Source organism: Cavia porcellus, unplaced genomic scaffold (genome assembly GCF_034190915.1).
Source record: "Cavia porcellus strain 051 isolate PalLab524CR breed Dunkin Hartley unplaced genomic scaffold, mCavPor4.1 scaffold_20, whole genome shotgun sequence".
Taxonomy (NCBI): Eukaryota; Metazoa; Chordata; class Mammalia; order Rodentia; family Caviidae; genus Cavia; species Cavia porcellus.
In genome coordinates, this window is record NW_026947503.1 from 56,207,695 (window position 1) to 56,228,914 (window position 21,220).

Below are 21,220 nucleotides of genomic sequence, written 5' to 3' on the forward strand. Positions count from 1 at the left end.
GAGCGTGGGGGGGGGGGAATAATTCAAGCTTTGAAAGATAATAATCTCTAGCCAAGATTGAGATATCCTGCACAACTGTCCCTGGAAATTGATGGAAAAACAAGGTGCTTCCAGGATAAAGAGGAACTGGGGGAATTTGCAACCACCAATTCAACTCTACAGAGAGTATTACAGGATATTCTAAAAAAGAAAAATACAAAGAATCCAGAAATAGTGGCAGACAGGCCACAATGGATGGAGCAGAGAACAAAATGAAGAAGACAAACTGACAACTAATGACAGAAAAAGAGCTCAACAGAAATGTGGCAGAGAAGATTGGATGATAGGAACGCTATTTTGGAGAAAATGATGTCTTAATAGGTAATACTGATTTAGTATCATCTTGTTTTGAAGTCTCATCAAGCTTTGTTCTTCTGCCTCCATTGGTCTAAACAGGTTGTATCTTGTTGGATTTTATTATGTACGATAGTATAAGCAAAAACTTTTAAAGACAAGGAGATTATACAGAAACCATTGTTCATTTTCTGTTAGTTGATTCTAAATACCCTGTAATGCTGTCATTCTCTTAAATGGTTTTACATTGTTTTGATATATTTAATGCTACAGTATACGAAGTTGTACTCAAGGATTTCAAGGAAAGAGACAATATGGTAACTACTTTTATGTCAGGATTATCTTGTGGTGAAACACTATTCTGCTTAAAGGGTTATGTTTTGATCTGCGCTGTTTTGCTGTTATGCCCTCTTTTATCTCAATCTCCACTCCATTATTTACTTTTTTATTTTTATCCTTTTAATTAAGGGAAAAATAAATAAAAATAGCAGGATATATTATATTAACCCACTTTGACTTTCCATTATCTTGATTTGAAGCCCTGTGTTGCTCTCACCATCTTGTTTTTGACTGATGTCCCCCTATTCTGTTTTGCTGGATAGTACCAGGTTCGAAAGTTTAGGCAACAGCTGTGAAGATAGTGAGATTCATTATGACGCCTATTCTCAATGACTTTTATCTACTTTTGAAGACCTACAATGTCTCCAATGTTTTGGTTTTGTCAGTTTTGTTCTTTACTGTTTTGTTCAATTTTATTATAACTGATGGTATAGGCAATTCTATTAGAGATAGCGCGAGGCATTATGGTAACCATTGTTGATCACCTTGTATTATGCTTTTACATTATCTATTATGTCCACCCTTTTGATTTGATTGACTCTGTTCTGTTATGTCACATTTGGTTCTACTCCCTTCCAAAAAAGTATTAAGAACTGTGGGAGTAACAAAACCCAAAATGGGTAATTGTCATTGTACAAAAGAGTGGAAAAGAAAGTGCTCTAAATGATATAACTGCAGGCATATTTAAGTGTATGATAGAAAATGATATCACTGAGTTTTATTGGATAATTGAACAGAACTGTTTGCAGTATCATTGTTGGAATGTCCACTTTACAAGCTTTAATTTTGTGACTTGAACAATTATTTCTAAGATGACAATATGTAATCCATTAATTAGTGATTTCCTATTGTTTATTTTTTTTCTGTAAATCTGTATAACTTGTACCCTTTCTCTGCTTTTTTTTCTCCTTAAATAAAATTAAAAAAATAAATAAATAACCTGATACTACACCTCAAACAGCTAGAAAAAGAAGAGCAAGTCAAGCCCAAAGCCAAAAGAAGGGAGGAAATTATAAAAATCAGAGCAAAAATCAACACAATAGAGACTAAGAAAACAATCCAAAGAATCAACGAATCAAAGAGTTGGTTCTTTGAAAGAATAAATAAAATCGATAAGCCCCAGCCAACCTTATTTTAAAAAGGGAAGAAAAAGCTCAAATTCATGCAATAAGAAATGAAAAAGGTGAAATCACTACAGACTCTACAGAAATACAGAAGATCATCAACACCTATTTCGAAAACCTCTACTCTCAAAGGTTTGATAACACAGAAGAAATAGACAGATTCCTAGAAACATATAAAGTACCAAAGCTAGATCAAGAGGATGTAAAACTGCTGAATAACCCAATCTCTATTAATGAAATTGAAAATGTAATTAAGTCCTTACCTACAAAGAAGAGTCCAGGCCCAGCTGGATTCACTGCAGAATTCTACAAGAAATACAAAGAAGACCTGATGCTGACACTCCTCAAGCTATTCAATGAAATAGAAAGGGAAGCAACTCTTCCTAAGTCATTCCTGGAAGCAAATATTACTCTAGTACCAAAACCTGAGAAAGACCCAACTAAAAAAGAGAACTATAGAACAATCTCCCTAATGAACACAGATGCAAAAGTCCTCAATAAAATATTGGCAAATAGGATGCAGCAAATCATCAAGAAGACTATACACCATGACCAAGTGGGATTCATCCCAGGCATGCAGGGATGATTCAACATACATAAATCAATAAATGTAATCCACCATATCAATAAAGCCAAAAGTAAGAATCACATGATCATTTCTATAGATGCAGAAAAAGCATTCAAAAAGGTCCAACATTCATTCATGATAAGAACTTTACAGAAAATTGTAATAGATGGTCTTTACCTCAATATAATAAAGGCCATTTATGACAAACCAACAGCCAGCATCATATTAAATGGCCAAAAACTGAAAGCCTTTACTTTAAAATCAGGCACAAGACAAGGATGTCCTTTATCACCACTCCTATTTAATATAGTACTGGAAGTACTAGCCAGAGCAATTAGGCAAGAGAGAGAAATAAAAGGGGTAAAGATAGGAAAAGAAGAAGTTAAATTATCATTGTTTGCAGATGACATGATACTCTACGTGGAAGACCCCCTAAACTCCATTGAAAGACTCTTAGATACAATAAATAAATTCAGTAATGTAGCTGGATACAAAATCAATACTCAGAAATCAATAGCATTCCCATACACGAACAACAAAATCACAGAGAGGGAAATAAGAGAAACCACACTCTTCACACTAGCAAGCAAAAAAATGAAATATTTAGGAATTACTCTTATGAAAGAAATGAAAGACCTATACAGGGAAAATTATAATACACTGAAAAAAGAAATTGAAGATGATCTCAGAAAATGGAAAAACATTCCATGCTCATGGATAGGAAGAACAAACATTGTGAAAATGGCCATTGTCCTAAAACTGTTATACAGATTCAATGCAATCCCAATAAAAATACCATCAACTGTTTTGCTTATAAATCTAGAGAAATCACTCCTAAAATTCATCTGGAACCAGAAGAGACCTAGAATAGCAAAGGCAATTCTAAGCAGCAAAGGCAAGGCAGGAGGCATCACAATCCCTGACTTGAAGATATACTACAAAGCAACAGTAGTAAAATCAACATGGTACTGGAATCCAAACAGAGCCAAAGATCAATGGAATAGATTAGAAGATACAACCACAACTACAAACACACTCAACCACCTTATCTTTGATAAAGGAGCCAAGCAGGTTCACTGGAAGAACAACAGTCTCTTTAATAAATGGTGGTGGAAAAACTGGCTCTCCATTTGCTGAAAACTAAAGCTAGACCCATGACTATCACCATGTACTAAATTAAAATCTAAATGGATCAAAGATCTGAATATTAAAACAGAAACACTAAATCTATTGGAAGACAAATTGGGTAAAAACCTTGAAGACATAGGGGTAGGTAGAGAATTCATGAACAGGACTTAAACCGCATGGGAAATACTTCCCAGAATCAATAACTGGGACCACCTCTTATTAAAAAGTTTCTGCATGTCTAAAGAAATCTCTAGCATAGTGAAAAGAAAACCTACAAACTGGGAAAAGATCTTAGTGAACTCCTCCTCAGACAAGGGACTTTTGTCTAAAACATATAAAGAATTAAAAAAAACTCAGACCCCCAAAATTCAAAGATCCAATCCAAAAATGAATACGCACTTCTCAGATGAAGAAATACAAATGGCAAATAAATACATGAAAAAAAAATGTTCATCATCATTGGTCATTAGAGAAATGCAAATTAAAACCACACTGAGATTCCATCTCACTCCTGAAAGAATGGCCAGGATCAAGAAAACCAACAACAACAAGTGCTGGAGAGGCTGTGGGGGAAAAGGAACTCTTCTACACTGTTGGTGGGAGTGTAGACTGGTACAGCCTTTGTGGAGGTCAGTCTGGAGATTTCTCAAAAAGCTGGGATTGGAAGTCCCATTTGTTCCAGCTATTCCACTTCTAGGCATATTCCCAGAAGAACTGAAAGCATCATACCACAGTGATATATGTGCACCTATGTTTATAGCAGCACAAATTGTAATCACTCGATCTTGGAAACAATCCAAGTGCCCATCAATTGAGGAATGGATAAAAAATTTGTGGTATTTCTATACAATGGAGTATTACTCAGCTATAAAGAAGGATCACAGTGAGATATTTATCAATAAATGGGCGCAGCTTGAGACCATACTCATAAGTGAAATAAATCAATCTCGCATGTGTGAATACTGAATAATTTCCCTAATGTAAGTAATGATTCAAATATATAAAAGTATGTGGTAATCATGATTCCCCATTATGTGGCCTTGAAGCCTTATAAAGTTTTCACTTATTAATTGGAATGGTTTTATTCTGGGCTGCTTGATATTATTGCCTGTGATGAAATGAACAGGTATTTTGAAGAAAGTAAGTCACCATAATAGCTAATGCTGATTTACTATCATCTTGTTTTGAAGCCCCACAAAACTATGGCTCTTCTGTCTCCACTAGTTTTATCATGATGTATCTTGCTGGATTTTATTATGTGATAATATAAACAAAAATTGTTATAGGCAAAGAGATAATATAGAAACCATTGTTTGTTTTCTGTTAGCTGGTTCTAAATACACTACAATGCTTTCATCCACTTGAATGGTTTTACACTGACTTGATATGTTTGAAGCTATAGTATATGAAGTTATATTCAAATATTTCAAGGAAAAAGACGCTATGGTAACTACTATTAAGTCGGGTTATTTGGTGGTGAAGCACTAGGTTGCTGAAACTGTCATGCTTTGACCTGTATTGTTATGTTGTTATGTCCTCTTTTATCTCAATCTCTCCCTTATTCATTAAAAAAATTATTGTTATTTTTTATGATTTTTTTAATTAAGAGGAAAAATAAAAAAAAATAGCAGCATATATTATAGTAACTTTTTTGATTTCCTATTAACTTGATTTGAAGTCCTGTAATACTCCCACTATCTTATTTTGACTGATTAGACTCTGTTCCATTCTGTATGATAGTATCAAGTTTGAGGGTATAGACAACTACTTTGAAGGCAATAAGATTCACTATGATGCCCATTCTGGTTTGACTATTATCTTCTTTGGAAATCCTGTAATGTTTACAAGGTTTAGGTTTTATTGGTCTTGTTCTCTACTGTTTTGTTCAACTTTATAATATCTAATGAGATAGACAATATTTTTTTAAGGAAGCAAGAGACATTATGGTAACCATTGTTGATAACCTTGTACTCTGTTTTTACATCATGTGCTGTGTCTATCCTTGGTTTTGACTGACAGCTTTGTTTGGCCATATTTGACTTTATTGTCTTCCAAAAAAAAAAAAGTAATAAGAACTAAGGAGTAATAAAACCCAAAATGTGTAAATTTTGTTGTAAAAAAGTGCCCTAAAGGATACAACTGCAAGTATGTTTAGGGGTGTTAAATAGATGCCCATATTAATGTTTTTGGTTGGATCATTGAACACAACTGTTTGCAGTCTCACTATTTGAATGTTCACTTTGTGTGCTTTGATCCTGTGACCTGAATCACCATTTCAAAGATGATAATGTGTAATCTATTAACTGGTGATTTCTTACTGTTTTTTTTATGTAGTTCTGTATTACTTGTACCCTTACACTGCTTTGTTTTGTTTTGTTTTTTCTCTTTTTCCTTTTAAATAAAAAAAACGCAGCAATTGATGTGTGTGTGCATGTATGTGCATGTGTGTGAATCTGGAATCAAGTCTAGGGCTTTGGGCATGCTACACAAGCATTCTACCACTGAGCTACACTGGCAGCCCTGGCGCAACTGAATTTTGGACAAATATGTAAAAGCAAACCACTGAAGAAGAAAAAAAAAAAAGTCGTTCAACAAATAATGTTGAAATTGTTCTTCAAATCTACAGTTAGGAAATAAATTTCAACTTCAACCTTACAATTTAAACAACCACAATAGGATAATACTGCATGGTCTGCGAATGCTTAAAATAAAAAGCAAATTAAAAAAAAAAAGACAAGACCAAGTATTAGTGAGAATATAAAGAATCCCGAACTCACCTATACTGCTGCCAGAATCTTGACTAGTACCACCACTGTGAAAAGTAGTTTGGCAGTTTCTTACAAAGTCAGCGTACACTCATCCCAAGACCAAACAACTCTGCACCTAGATATTCAACCTGAAGAAATGAAAACTTATGTTCACTGGGAAGTCTGTAGACTGTGTACATAATTTCCAAGTGCTAGTAGCTATGCAAGGATCTCATAGTGGGTGGTTGAATAAACTGTGCATAGCCATACAATACAGTAGCACTCAGCAATAAGGGGATCTACTTTCTATACACATGATCGCATGGGTGAATCCACCTGACATATACTAAGAAAAAGAAGCCAGACCTTGTAATAGTTAGTTGTGTTGGAAACTTGTCCAGCAAATTGTGTTAGCACAGTTCTGGGTGTGTGTGGGTGGTGATACTGCTCCGTGTTTTGGAACTGCTCCAAGTCCTGGGCGTAGTGGTGGTTATACAACACCCAGAGCTGTATAGTTTTCCCACATTACTTTTATGCATGCCACTTTTGAAATGTTTAATAATTTCGAGTATCTATCTGGGTGTCTTACTGTACATATGTAGGAATATATGTGTGTTGGTCTTCAATATAATATTTACAAACAAACCCAAAGCAAATGACAACAAAAACAGCTCTAAGCAGACTCCTCCGATGATGATTTTCATCGGGCTAATACTGGGCCATGTAGAATCTTTGCCCCCAGCACACTGGCGATGTGCAGGCCAATCCTAGAGCAGCCACTTGCTCTTTGCCCATGCTTTTGGGAGGAGGTAGTGGCCTTCCTGGCAGCCTCTCTCCGGCCACCTGCTCCCTTTAGCTGTAGCCTATTCCACAATGAAGTCCCCATCCTTTGGGTGAGCGACGTCCAGGTTACCCCAGGAGTCCCACTGATGTCCCTGCACACTTCATGGGGCCAGAAGTTAGATGCTCTCTACTGCTGCATGGAGAAAGGTCTCAAGGCAGACACACAGCACACCAGGAGCACCATGCAATCCCACCTCCCATAATCCCCTCCCGTTCACTGACCTGTCCTTTTCATGTCCAGCCTTGCTCAGAGATTCCAGGTGCCAGTCCAAGTGTGACTAAGAAAACTTGGTATCTTCATCTGTGATTTGCTTCACCTGTAACCTGCTGGCTCTGGATTACCTGTGGATATGTGCTACCATCCTAGGGCACATTTAGCCACACTCAGCAATTCAACTTTAAGTAGTACTTCACAGTGAGGCCTAACTTCTAGTTAATTCCAAAGGCAGGAAGAAAAAAAGCAGATGGACATTCATCAGTGCTGTAGTATAGAAGCTGGTGTAAAGAACGGACCCTATACCACAGGGCAGGAGAAGTCCCCACGGGCCAGGATTTAGTTGTCAGAAATGTTAATGCCTAGACAGCAGAGAGATAGACAGCTCAGGGACACTCTCACATTAATCAAGCCGCCAGAGCCTGAGACAGAGAGAGATCAGATAAGAGGTGGATGAGATAAGACATTCGCATATTGTAGGAAAGTACATTAACCAAGCTCATGGAGATTGACACACAGCACAAGAGGTGCACAGCCTAGTGTCAATACACGAGTCAGGTGCTCAGTGCAAGCATCGCAGTATGTTCTCCATTTGCAACCAGTACAGATGGGAAACCTCACCCTCAGAATGCAAATAGGTGCCCACAGAAAAAGAATAAGAGGAAGTGAGGGATTTGAAAAAGTCCTTAAATTAGCTTTATAGCATTGTGCACCCAATAGGTAGATTCTGGCCAAAGCAAACTTTTTTTGTTTTTTGAGGCTTCTTTCCATCTCCTGTGTCATGAGACTGACACTTTTTGCTTTGGCAACTCTCTCCTGAGCTGAGTTCTAAAGACAAGCAGGAGTCATCACAATCCACATGGGAATAAAGCACTGCAGGTGACCAGAACAGCATGAGCAAAGGACCAGCGGCCTGAGAAAGTATAAGTTGCCATTTGTGCCCTTAGCACAAGTGACATCTATAGCAAAGCGAAGAGGGGCCAGCACTAGCAGAGAAACAATGTGGATTATGAGACAGGAGAACACAGAGGTAACAATAGAGTCATGGCTCTTGAGGAGCCAATGTACTAGAAGGGGACTCCAAGGAAGACACCCTGGGTACAGAAACCATGATAGGCACCAAGTGTCCACAGAGCACAGCTTCCAGGATACCCAGACTCCAAGGCCCTGGCTGCTTCTGGCTTAGGTAGTAACAGCAAGGACAATTGAGCCTCCTATTCATTAGCTACAGTTGGGCATGAGGAGTCCCCAGGATCTGTACATCAGGAACATTATGGAGAGAGTGCATTGCCTCCTTCTGATCTAGTTTTCACTCCAGGTTAGTTAACAGCACTTCCACATAACAAAGCATCTCTGTCTCAGCCAGAGCCATTGCCAAGTAAATGCAATGAGAATTTTAGGATTACTGAATCCACACCAAAAATCCATATTTATCTAAAAAGTGTGTAATTATAAAGAAAATACACACCTTGGGAATGAATAACTGGATCTTAAAATCCAGCAAATGTCATTTTACTGCTTGTGCTCAAGTGTCTGTGTGAAACAGTTCTAAGGGCTGTGGCATCACTGTCGAATGCCAGCGTTATGCGAGGACGCACGGATTAGCTTCCCAGAGATGGGGCACACAAATATATCTCTGCAAAATGTGCTTCAAATTTAGTTGTTCTACTTTCACATAATGCACAGGCTTTTAAAGGTTGCATTTTGGGCCAAGCCTTTTCTAAAACCACAAGATAGTTTTTCCTTCCTTAGAGATGGAGTGGAGCCCCTCGCTGAGGCCATCACACATGGATGATGATAGCTAGAAGCTCAGATTACCACGGCTACAACACCCAGACAGCAGACAAAGGGACCCCGCCCGCCCACGCTGCTAGGATGGAGAGGCCCCTCTGCATTCTCCCAGGGTCTCCTGGGCTGTGCTTTGAGGCTGCACTCTCTAGAGCTCTTTCTCTCCCTGTGGGTTGGCTTGTCTGGAGTTGATGAAGGCAGACTAGTTACGAGCCAGGATCTGCTCTTCCAAGCTTTCCTTGGACACCTGGGGGTCCACCACCATGTGGGTGGCTCTGTTCCTCACCCTGCAGAGGCCTGGCTCTCATTCTCTAAGCTAATCCTTGTCACCACATTGGACCCACTGTTCAGACTTTTCCATCTCTTGCTGAGGGGAAACATATTTTTCCACTTTTACTTGGCAAAGTAATAATCACCTTTTTTCAAAAAGAGGATTCTAAGAAGTTGGATTTTTTTTTTTAAGTTTTATATAACCGACTGTAGGGAGAAAGAAAGAAGGCTGTCCTACATAAAACACCTAAAGCAGAAATGAATGTCAGCAAGGAGTATATAAAGCTTTCTGTGGACCAGAAACTTTACCAGTACACTGGCTTGTGCTTGGGCACTCGGCTGCTCAAAAGTGACAACAAATGCAGTCCTTGCTTGGTGGCCCAAAGCCACTCTCTTCCTTCGGCCTCTGATCCTTCTCTCCCTCTCTATCCTTGACCCCGGCTTCTGTAAGGGAAAAGATGATTAATTTAGGTAGCTCTTGCTCCCCAAGAAAAACTTTAAAAAACCTATATAAATCACGTGAGTATATGGAGGCACTTTGGGGAGAAGCAATTAAACCATTACAACACAGGTGGATGCCACTCCACAGTCTCTACTTTACATGGCCCAGGAGAAGAGGGGCCCCCAAGCTCAGCTGCAGGTTCACAGCAGACATGTGAAGCAAAGGTGACCGAGTGGACTACTTGGGCAGATCTACACTACCATTGTTTCTTCTGCTTTGTTCAATATTTGCCCTGCCCTGCTTTGTAAGTGTTGGAGGGTGGGGATTCTCCCAGTCAGGAGGAACCTCCGAGAAAGAACAGATTATGTTTTGGGGAGCCCCTAACTTTGATGATCACCTTGCATTACAAGTCTCTGTGACCGATAATTTTGCCCATTGGGACCTCTGATAAAGTAAGGCAGCTTCTACTCAGAGATGCCCCTTGAGGATTTGGGATTATCACCTCCCTGACATGAGTAACAGGTATATCCCCTTGAGAAAACAGCTATGAGCTTGCTATGGGGGTTGTGTTGAAACTGGACACCTGACCATGGGACCTCATGGCACCTATATTCCATTCTTGGCATGGGCCAGCTAAAACTCAGTGACTAACAAGATAAGAGCCCAATGAGCGCTCCCCCCCATGTCAAAAAAGGCTGATTCCAGCCTGGCCCAAGCAAAATCTTGGCTTTATGTGAAAAAGTAATAGCCGTCCCATGAGGGGAAATATTAATCTCCATTCTGCTACTAGCTCGCTGGGCACTTATGTCCCAGAGTTTCCCTAAAATACCTGGGGCACTGTCACTGGTGGTTGGACTACACTGAAACCTAGCAGCATCTATCAGACTAGTGGCTCTTCAGCAGGCCTCCACTGGGAGGGCTGGGCTGTGGTGGCTCTGCCGGGTGGGCAGAGCTCAAAGCCATTCTCACAGCCCTGGCCAATGCTGTCTTTGATGAACCACATTATATGTTTCCTGACTCAGGCTATGGCCAATGGCTTAGCTATGTGGTCTGCCATTTGGAAAACTACAGACTGGCAGATTAAAGATGCCCTGCTTTGGGGCCATGAAATGTGAAAACACCATGACTGTTAATTACCATCTGTGTATCTGGGTCACTAACATAGATGTCCACAGTAGGAGCCTGTGCTCTGATGAGACCTGCTGGAATCCAGCTTGTGGTGAGACCTGCAATATCCAGATTGCCACCATCATTGCCCAGATCTGTCATCTTCCCAGACGCAACATCATGGCCCCTGTCGTGGCTCTGTTTCTGATGCAGAAGTTAACCAGGACATGTCAGACTTGTGATTCCCACCAAAAGTTGGTCACAATAAAGAAGTCCACACTGTAACCCAGGAAGCTGCTGTGTTGTGGTTTTGGCCTTCTGGTAAATTTGAAGTCTGACAATGGTAATCCTTTTATCATAAACACAGCCCAGTTATGGGAGAAAAGTCAAGGTATTCACCAGATCTTCCACACTACCTCTGCAGGCTATTGAGACTTTGAGAGGTCTCCATGGGTTCACCTCCAACCTCCCCTCCTCTCACATGTGCCTTCATAAGGCAGTTTGTTGAATGTGGCTGACCTCTGAAAAGGATTATTTTCTCTCAGTTACTTCCTGAGTAATTAGCAAGATGAAAATGGAGAGGAAACATAAGCCCATTTTGTAAAGTCTAGATTCCACCTGACCATCTTTGGCATGATGCTCTTTCTTCCCCTTAACAGTAATTCTGGACCTGCCAGATGGGGTAGAGGTGCAGCCAAAGGAAGCCTTGAGAATTCAAACTTGCTTCTAGTTTAGCCGCAGGATTCTCTTATTGGACAACATGGTAATAGGACACAAGATGATAACCGCTGAGTACAATGACCACTGAGTACAAGGATGATGACCATTGAGAACGATAGTGATCAAGTACTCCCTCAGACATCCAAATGTGCCAAGGTAGGGTGTGGAGGTGATGGTTCCCTGCAAGTTGCATAAGTTCCCTTTGTCCCTCGCATACTTAATGGGTTTGGATGAAAGGCCTGATTGTAAGAGGAATGATTAAGAGTGGTAAGTTCCTGCAATGGGACACAACGTGCCTGTGGCTATAGGTGGAAACTAATGACCCTGGTACCTCAGAAAGTAACACCTCAGAACCCAAAAGGGAGGGGGGAGCAAAAGATACCAATGATATTTGTTTTTCTGAAAATGCTGGAGGACATTTGTTCATGAAAGAAAATATCCTGGTACCACTCTCCCGAGCTCATACAAGCACCTCAAATTCAGGTGACTTCTGAGTCTGTCATTCTCCTTCAAAAGGGGCGGCGGCAGGGGGGACTTCAGTTCCTGTACTTTCAATACAAAATACCTGTTGGTCCTTCTGGTCATTATCCCCACCACTATTTCCATAGCTGCCACTCAGTCATTCCATGGGGCAAATGACTACCTGGAGTTCAGCAGCATGGAGTCATAGGATAGGTCTGACTGTCTTCAGGCAAAACCAAGGACTAAACTGAACTGAGAACCTTGAGGCCTGTCAGCCAAGTGAGAAACCAAGTTGAAGCATCATGAGTTGGTGCCTCCTAATTAATATAAGTCCCCCTGAGAAGGTGACAAGGTTGTACCAGTTGTAATGCTCCCTGGGTGGGGGCCCACGGACCTTTTGATATTGTACTTCTTGTGTAGATCAAATATAGAAATTTTGACAGGTATGGAAGTGAAGGCAGAAAAACATGCAGAAGTGCTGAAGGGTTTTGCATTGGAGATTCAGGACCATGCCAGTTTGCTTTACCATGCTTGTCAGAGTCACTGGTAAATCATGTGGACATGTCTCTAAAACAAGGGCGCCCTTAGTTTTTAGGAAAAACATGCCAGTGGGGTAAGTGACTGGTTATTTATGCACACCGTCAGGGCAGCTTTTTCTCCCATGGGAGTCATCCAATTAAAAAACAGCACAGTGTTTGTCCCTGACTTTACCTGAAGAATCAATGGTGCCATTTTGGATCTTGAAGGCATTGAATTCCTTGTGACTTAATTGGCTGGAAGCGGAACTGGTTAGCGAGCTGCACCAGCCTTCGTCCTCTGGCCAAGGCAGAGTTTGAGCCATTGCTATACCTGAGTTAATTCCCCAGGCCTAGTAGAAAGGTTGATTAGAAACAAAAGGAGGACGTCACTTGATTTCTAAGATAAATTCCTTAGATTTATAAGATCTGCTCAGCAGGTAGGATCCAGGACACTGGGCCATAGTAAAGATCAATACTACAGGCTAAGTCATCCTGATTATTTGGAGTCCTCCTGTTGACAGCAGATTTCATTAAACACTCTAGGAGACAAATGGGTTGGATATGATCCTACCCTCTGTCAATTGGATTAATTAGAGCAGCTGAAGGATTGACAGATTTGTCAAAATTAGTCCGAAATCAAACAGTGGCTGCACAAGAAGCCGAAGTTCACTAGAAGCAAATGAAGGGTTGGTTTTGTTGGGAGACAATGCTCCATGGTTCCCTAATGTTGCTGTACATGCTGTGCATGACACAATGATCACTCTTCCACAGACTATCTCTTCAAGGCTGTCTATAAAGCAAAGGGGCGTAGCTCCACCCAGAATAAAGGACAAATTGACTTAGAGTCTTAGAAGATAAAGATAGCATCTTCCTCTGGCACAAGGGCAGGGCACGTGGACTCTCCACTATAAAAGATTCAGGCTCCCTTAACCTCAGTAAAGCTCCTGTAGCAGCTCCATCTGGGCAATTCTCACCATTCCTCAGGGATTGGGTGCAAAGGGAACAATGTAAATACACTAATGCTCATGCTGCTTACTGTGCTGTGAGTAATAGGGTCCATTGTCTCTGCCCTTGGGGTCTTGTGCCTTTCTGTTAACACCCACAGAACTCTTGTTTGCAAGCAGGTAAAACTTCAGACCCTTCCTAGTTCCTGTCAGTCATGAAAGATGGCTTTGGATAAACCTTTCTCTCCAAAACATAAAACCAAAGCAAAGAGACAAAAGCACTAAAAATTAAGGAATCTGTCAAAAGAAAAAAAGGTCTACATATGTTAAAATATAGCCACAAAGCTTTTTTTTAGTTCATCTGCCTTTTCTACTTTTAAATTCCTGCATTAATTTGTTTGTTCTCCAAATGACTAATCAATCGTACATAAAAGGTGATACAATAAAACACAAAACAGAGTACATTCCCACCTGCAATCCTCTAAGTACTGTACTGTAATATGGTACCGTAGGGAACATCCGCTGAGAAGTGTCATGGAAGAAAAGGGCAGGGTGCAAAAGACAGAACATCATAGGGAACCCTGACCTAGAGAGGAGTGGCCAGACAAGAGACAGTGAGCCAAGATGTGAAAGATACAGAAATTAACTAGGTGCCAAGGTGGGAAAGAGCCTAACGTCTGTGCAAAGACCCTGAGGGGAGAGGACCTTGGCATAACCCAGTGTACCAGAAGGCAAGAGGGCTGGAGAAGGAGGTTCCGGATGAAGTTGGAGATTCTGGTGGGGCTCAATCAGGCACAGCCATGTCTTCAACTATTTTAAAGTCTCTGGCTTTACTACAAGCTCTGGGGGGCCATTGAAATGTAAGCCCATAAGGAGACAGCATAGCATCTTCACCCACCTTCTTCATCCCAACATTCCTAGTACCTGTAACAGTGCCCGGTGGGTAGTAGGTACTGAATCAGTATTTGCTCAGTTCACTGATGGGCAAGAATCTTTGATTGCTGTGTGGAGAATAGATGGAAGGAAATGAAGTCAAACAGGAAGACAATTGAGAAGGCCATTGCATACCCCAGTGACAAATTCAATAGCTTGGACTAGATTGGAGCAAGAGAGATGAAGCATGGATCACCCCACATATGCCCTTTGGCCTTAATTAATCTGTAAAGATCACCTCAGTGTGAAAGATGAGGAAAGACCATCAAATTCCATGCAAACTAAAGACAATGGCATGTCACACGATGAGTGAAGTCTTGGGGTATAGGAGTTGTATGTGCTTGCTGCTATCAGCCAGCAAAGAAAGCAAAGGAGAAAACTTGCTCCTGAAGACAAAGGGAGCATAGCTCCATTGAGAACCTGTGCTATAAAATATCCAGGTTCAGCAAGCTAAACCTAGAGCACTTCCTGCCTGGGATTCACCCAATCTTCTCCATCACCTGCAGCTGGAGCCTCATCGTGTCATCACAAGGAGCCTTTTTTCCTGTGAGGATGATAAGCATTCTCTGTGTGTCTCTTATTCTGGTAAAGAAATGCTCCTATCAGTTTATGAGATACAATGTTAAGAAAGGAAGGGAGCAGGAGAAAAAGAAAGGGGCCCTGAAGGCATGAGAATAGACGGTCCCTGCTTCAGGTGTCACATGCCAAGGTGTTGGGAATGGCAATTCCTGAAGCAGAAGTTGCAAAAGAACTGGCCAAGGTTATTCTGGTGCCACCGCGGTCTCCATCTCCCAGCCCAGATGGCCAGGAATGCTACGAAGCAGAGAATTCTGTTCCCAATGGACAGCTGAGCACTTGGTGTCGTTTAAATCATGACCACTCACACCCACTGGACAGTTGGCAGTTCCTTTTGAAGGACAAGGGTAGGCAAGGGCCCTGGAGAGGGAGTTCTCATTGAGAGACAGCGAATGGCTGTTCCGGGTCTCAGGCCCCTGTACGAATGCCCTTAGCCAGGAGAGGGCTGGGCAGGCAGGAACACTGGGCAAAAGCAAGCGGCAGGATTTCCAGACCTGCGCTGAAAGACAGACTAATACTGAAAACAGCCACCAGGTGGTCATTCATCTTAAACGATTTTTATAAAAGGAAGGAAAAGAAGTTGTCCATGGTTATATTTAAACAACAGTCCAGCAAATAGAACTAACGTATATTGTTCTTTTGATGTTTCATGAAGTAGGCAGTATTTTATAGGTGGCTGCCTCTTTTCAAGGCTTTGGATGAAAAGTAATTACTTAAGCTGACAGAGTCACTCTGAGCTCTTTCACAGGAAGCAGATTTAAGTTGTTACCTGTGCCTTAAATTTGCTTTTGAGTGAAAATTGTTCTGGACATCCTTAAGATGTTGAAACAATATTCTTACTGTGACACTCAGCTGGGTGCTAAGGACCTGCTGCTTTGCTTGTAGACACCACACACCCCCACCTGAGGAGAATTAGCTTGTATACAGAACCCCATATCCTGCAAGCACAGCCTCTGGCCTTTGCTAAACTGACCATGAAGAACCTATGGGGAGTGCTGACTCTGGGATCTGCACCTGGATCCCAGCAGGATGCTTCACCCAGTGGGTGAACTCAGCACATTTGACATCTAACAAGTCAGGAGTTATATTTCTCCTGTATCAATCTCAGGTATCTATCCTTGAGAAGCATTCCTAATCTGGTAGCCTTAGCAGGGGTTTACATGCATGGTGTCTAGCTCTGCCCTCTACTCAGCCCAGCTAAAAGATCACTGGACTAATTCATGCATCAAACCTGATGGTTAATTTATGTTCAAACATGATGGTTAATTTACGTTCAAACTTGATTAGGTCACAGGGTGCCCAGGGTGTTGGTTTAGTATTAATTAGAGTACGTCTGTGAGGACGTGTCTGGATCAGAGGAGCATTGGAATTGGCAGGCTGAGTAAGAAGACTGCCCTCATTCTGACTGGGTCTCAGTCGATCCACTGAAGACTAGATTGGAATAGAAAAACCAGGTAAGAAAGAACGCTTTCTTTCTTCTGTCTGTCTTTGTGCTGGGACCTAGAACCTTCTCTCCTGCCTTCCAGCCTGAGAGAGTTTATGCCATTGATTCTCCTTGATCTCAGAATATCAGATTCAGATTAAAGCTTAGATTAAATTTATAGTTTTGGCTCTCTCAGATCTAGATTTCTCATAATTTCATGAGTCAACATAGATGATAGATAGATAGATAGATAGATAGATAGATAGATAGATAGACAGACCTTTGGGATATGTGGGCCTTTAGAGGACATTTGGGTCATTGGCGGTCCACCCTTAAAAGGAACTGTGATAATTTTCTATTCTTTTGCTCACTTTCTCTTCTCTCTCTTTTCTCTCCTTTCTTTCCCTTCCTTCTTCCTAGCTGTCTTTTCCCTCTCTCTTTTCTGTGGCCTCTTTCTTTCCCTCTTCCTCTCCTTCTGTCTCTCTTTCTCCTTTCTTGGCTTGTAACATGAGCGCTGTCTTTTATTCACACTCCTGTCAATATGTGCTGCCTTTGCCAGAGACCCAAACCAATCAGGCTTTCCAACCATGGACTTGAAGCTTCAGACCCACGAGCCAAAATAGATCTTTTTACTCCATAAGCTTCCTATGTCAGGTATCTCCTTATAGTCATGGAAAGCTGACTAATACCACACACACACACACACACACACACACACACACACACACGCAATCTGTTTCCCCCAGAGAACTCTGACTAAACCGTATGTTACTCAGTTTTTCAAACACCTTCAATAGCTTCCTGTAAACAAGTGGCAGAAATTCAAAGGAGTGTGGCAGCCAGAGAGATGATGCCAAATCTCCGAGTTCCAACCATCTCCTCTCTCCAGATGACTTTTGATGGCACCATCACTGCCAGGTTTTTCCATGTTTTAAGAGAAATCAGAAATCTGGATATTCTTTTCACATTGGCAACCAATTCAAAAATGTTTCAAACTTCCTGTGTGCCAACCAGCTCAGTCTGTGGGCCAGCCCAGACCCCTGTCTGCCAGCGTGTGCCATCTCAGCTGTAGGGGACACTGGGAAATCTTTCCTGGATTGAAAGAAAGGGCATGTGTAGAAATATTTCTCCGCTACAACTGCTGCTTAGCAACATTAATTCTTACATTGATTGCTTGTCCCAAGTGCCCATCCTGAGCAACTCCCCAGCATGCTTACATTATCCCCTGAGACCCTTGGAAGAAGAGAAAGAGAACAAGGGACAGCATCTCCATTTCTAGAGTTTTTAAATGGAGATAAAGATTCTTCAGATGCAATGTCCCATAGACAGATGATAAAAAATTTCAGTCAGTGCCAACTCAACATCAGGTTCAGGCTCCCCCGACGCCCATGTGGTCTTCACAGTGACCATTCCAGAGGCATGGTGTCCTGCTCCTTCACTGGCACATGGACAGGATGGATTAAAACATCAGTGTTGGAGGAGACAAAGGCATAAATTTCAGCCAGTGCTCTGGTTCAGAGTTCAAACTTTTCCTCTGAATTGCTCGATCCTTTTCATCTCATTTGGATCATCTTTTTTTTTTCAACTTGCTGTTGCTCTTCAAGGGGTCTTCACTGTTGTACTCCCTCCCCCTCCGGAGAGCTTCCTCTTCCATCGGGCTGAGCCTCCCCCCAGCCCCCAGGTGGGTAAGATGCAGAGCAAAGCCCAGATGGCCCTGAGACGTTTACGGTGGGCCCTCCATTGTATTCAAATTGATGGCGCCACATTAGCATGGGCTGCCCTTTGGTGCTCATTTATTCCTGCACTCCGGGGGTTAAAGGAGCCGCATGCGCTCCAGATGTTCAGTAGCTCTTATAAATGAAAGATTAGTGATTTTTTGCTGCTGCTATTTCCTCTATTCCCGTTTAAAGCTGATATTTTCTTTAGGAACTTGCTTAGCGTGTGAGTCAGAAAAATCTCCTCCCTGAGGTACATCAATCAATAACATGCACAAGAAGGGAACAAAATGGAGAGGAGGAAGACATGGGCGATATTAATTTGTTGACTCCTATAGGCTTCCAATGGCTGATGTATACACACATCCTGTAGTTGTGCTCCACTCTTTGAAATATGGATCAAATATCTGTGACATGTTTTGCTCAGCCTAAAGACAAACATGGAAAAGAAAAGAATTCTTTATTTTTCTCCTTTCTAGCAAGAATATCTTTTGTTAGTGCTACAACAGAAATATCAACTTTATTTTCAAATCTGGCGTATCTCACCACTAAACAAGAGATGTAAGTGTCTGAAATATGACTGCATCTAACTCAAAGATGCCACCAACGATGCCTTCCCAGGAGAGAAATAAAGAAAGTCCCCGAAATGGATTCCAATAAATGAATGCCAGTTTAAGATCTGCCATGTCTGTCTTTTGTACACAGAGACACTACCCGGCCCCCGCTGTTCCAAGAGCTGTTCAAGCATTGAATAAGTAGAGTTCCAATGAGACGAAACCTTCTGCCTCGGCTGGTGTTTAACAAGCTGTTTTCTTGCTACAATTCAGTCAGGATTTCTCTAGCTGTAGAATTACATCTCACATCTTCTCCTAATACAGACATTCCCAACTTTTGAGGGGGCAATGTCCCGATAAAACCCACTGTAAGCCGTAAATCCCCTAAGTGTAAAGTGCGTGAAATACCCTTAACCTTCCAACATCCTAGCTTAGCCACACAGCACACTGAAGAGGAAGAGAAGGGAGGTGATGAATTTTCTATTTCAGTCGAGAGAAGCACACAGGCTAGAGGTGACTTTGCTCTGTCAGTGGTTCAGATCCCAAGCAGATAACTCCAGAACTGAATGAGCTCATTTAGCCCAAGCTTGCAATGCCTGGCAGATATAACTTTATCCACCCACCAGATTCCAGTGGACTCTGTGGCACCATTTCTCTTTCAAGAAGAGTGAAGCCCAGCTAGGGGACCAAGGAATGCATTCTTTGATGCACTAAGTTACTGAGGCCTTCTCCGAGACCTTATCAAAAAACAAAGCTGGCACAAATCTGCCCTGAATGCATTGTAGAGACTCTATAGGTACAATTCAAATGATCAACTGTAAGGGTTGCTAATTCCCTATATTACACATGCCAACTCTAATACTATGTGCAGTACAAACAAGTGGGTTCTCACGTGCAATGATGAAAACGAGATAAAGTTTATTTTAAAAAGAATAAGAAGGGTCGTAGATAGTAGATATTCCTTCCATATTGATATTGTTGCATGATCCACTTGCATTCTCTCCCCACCTTCATATACCCTCAGCTCTAGGGAGAGGTTAGCCCCTGGCATCCCTAGGAAGAGCATTAAGCAATTAGTTCAGGTACAGAACCCAGGTCTATTAAATCAATATGATATCTTGGGTGCAATATACCTTACTGTATAGGAGAAAGCAAGTAAACAAGAAAGGACAAGGTCCTGATTTACACCACTGAACCACTAGAGACACTTTCAGTAAGACTTCCTATTGACCAACTGTGGAGTCGCAGGAGTAGAGAAAAATCATTTATTTTTTAAACCAGTGGGAATGAGTTTCCATCTCCCAGGGAACCAAAAACATCCCTACTACTACTTAGAAGACGAGTAGCAATGCTACATATTTAGGCCTAAGTCAAAAGGGAAATGCTTTTATCCCTGTTAACGCCAGCTCTATCTTTGAAGAAATAGAGAGGAAAGAAGGAGGAAGTAGAGAGGCCTGAGTGTCACCCCACCTCTCTCCCTTTCTCTGTCTCCCTCTCTCTCTCTCTCATGTTCTCTCACCACACACACACACACACACACACACACACACACACGCACGCGCGCACACACACACACACACGCACGCACACACACACACACATGCACATGCACACGCACACACACACACACACACACTAGCAAGTGATAATGTGGGAACAGGGAGGGAAAGGGAGAGGGTAGGAGGCCAGACATGGGAGAGAGGTGCCCACGGGAGTGTGCTAGCACCATGCCCAGGCTGTCTGGGAGCTTCCCACGGGGACTCTATCTGATCCTGGAAAACATTCACTCTTCTGGACCACACACTTAAATGTGTACATAATATATTAATGTATAAAATTGTGTGTAAGGTGCTTTCATGGGTAACTGTTGTCATGTACCTCTCTGCCTTCCAAAGCCATTATGGCCACCCTTCAGGCCAAGAGGCTTCTGAAACACGTCCTCAGGGTCTCACCTCTCCAGTTTCTCCAAAGTGATCCCAGATACAGCAATGTCACATTCTATGTCTCTAACAGATACTATGGTGCTGTGTTTCCTTTCTTGTTAACAGCATCTACTGAATCTGTCTTCAAATAAATAGATTTATTTTTCCAGCCAGAATGTGGGGAATCTATCTGTCATTTGGTGCAAGCAGACACTGGAGTAAAAGTTACGAGATGGAGAGGGTGCCCTAGGGTGCAAAGAAACTTATGAGAAAATCGGAAGGCAGGGGGATTTTGAGACAAAGTCAGTAAATGCCATCCGTGTAGGCCAAGAGTCACCCCCAAAATTGGGAGATTCTAAGGAAACAGAAGAAGCAGCAGGGAGAAAGAGATAAGGAAAATGAGGAGAAAGGGGGGGAGGGGGAGGAAGATGGGGAAGAGGAGGACGAGGAGGAGCAGGGAAGGAGGCAAACTAGGAAATAAGCAATGGGCTTTTTTAAAAAAAGAGAGACCAAGAGATCACCACATTTCCCCTCACAATTGGCTGAGCAG

At 41.8% G+C, this 21,220-nt stretch overlaps 1 long non-coding RNA gene across 1 annotated transcript in view; it reads right to left on the reverse strand.

The window, feature by feature from the left end:
• Positions 1 to 6,391, reverse strand: part of LOC134471881 (uncharacterized) — a 102,155-nt gene extending 95,764 nt beyond the window's left edge. Inside the window, exon 1 of the long non-coding RNA XR_010041587.1 lies at positions 6,270 to 6,391. This is a non-coding gene — a long non-coding RNA (uncharacterized LOC134471881). The remainder of the gene's footprint in view (positions 1 to 6,269) is intronic.
• Between the last annotated feature and the right edge of the window lie 14,829 nt (positions 6,392 to 21,220).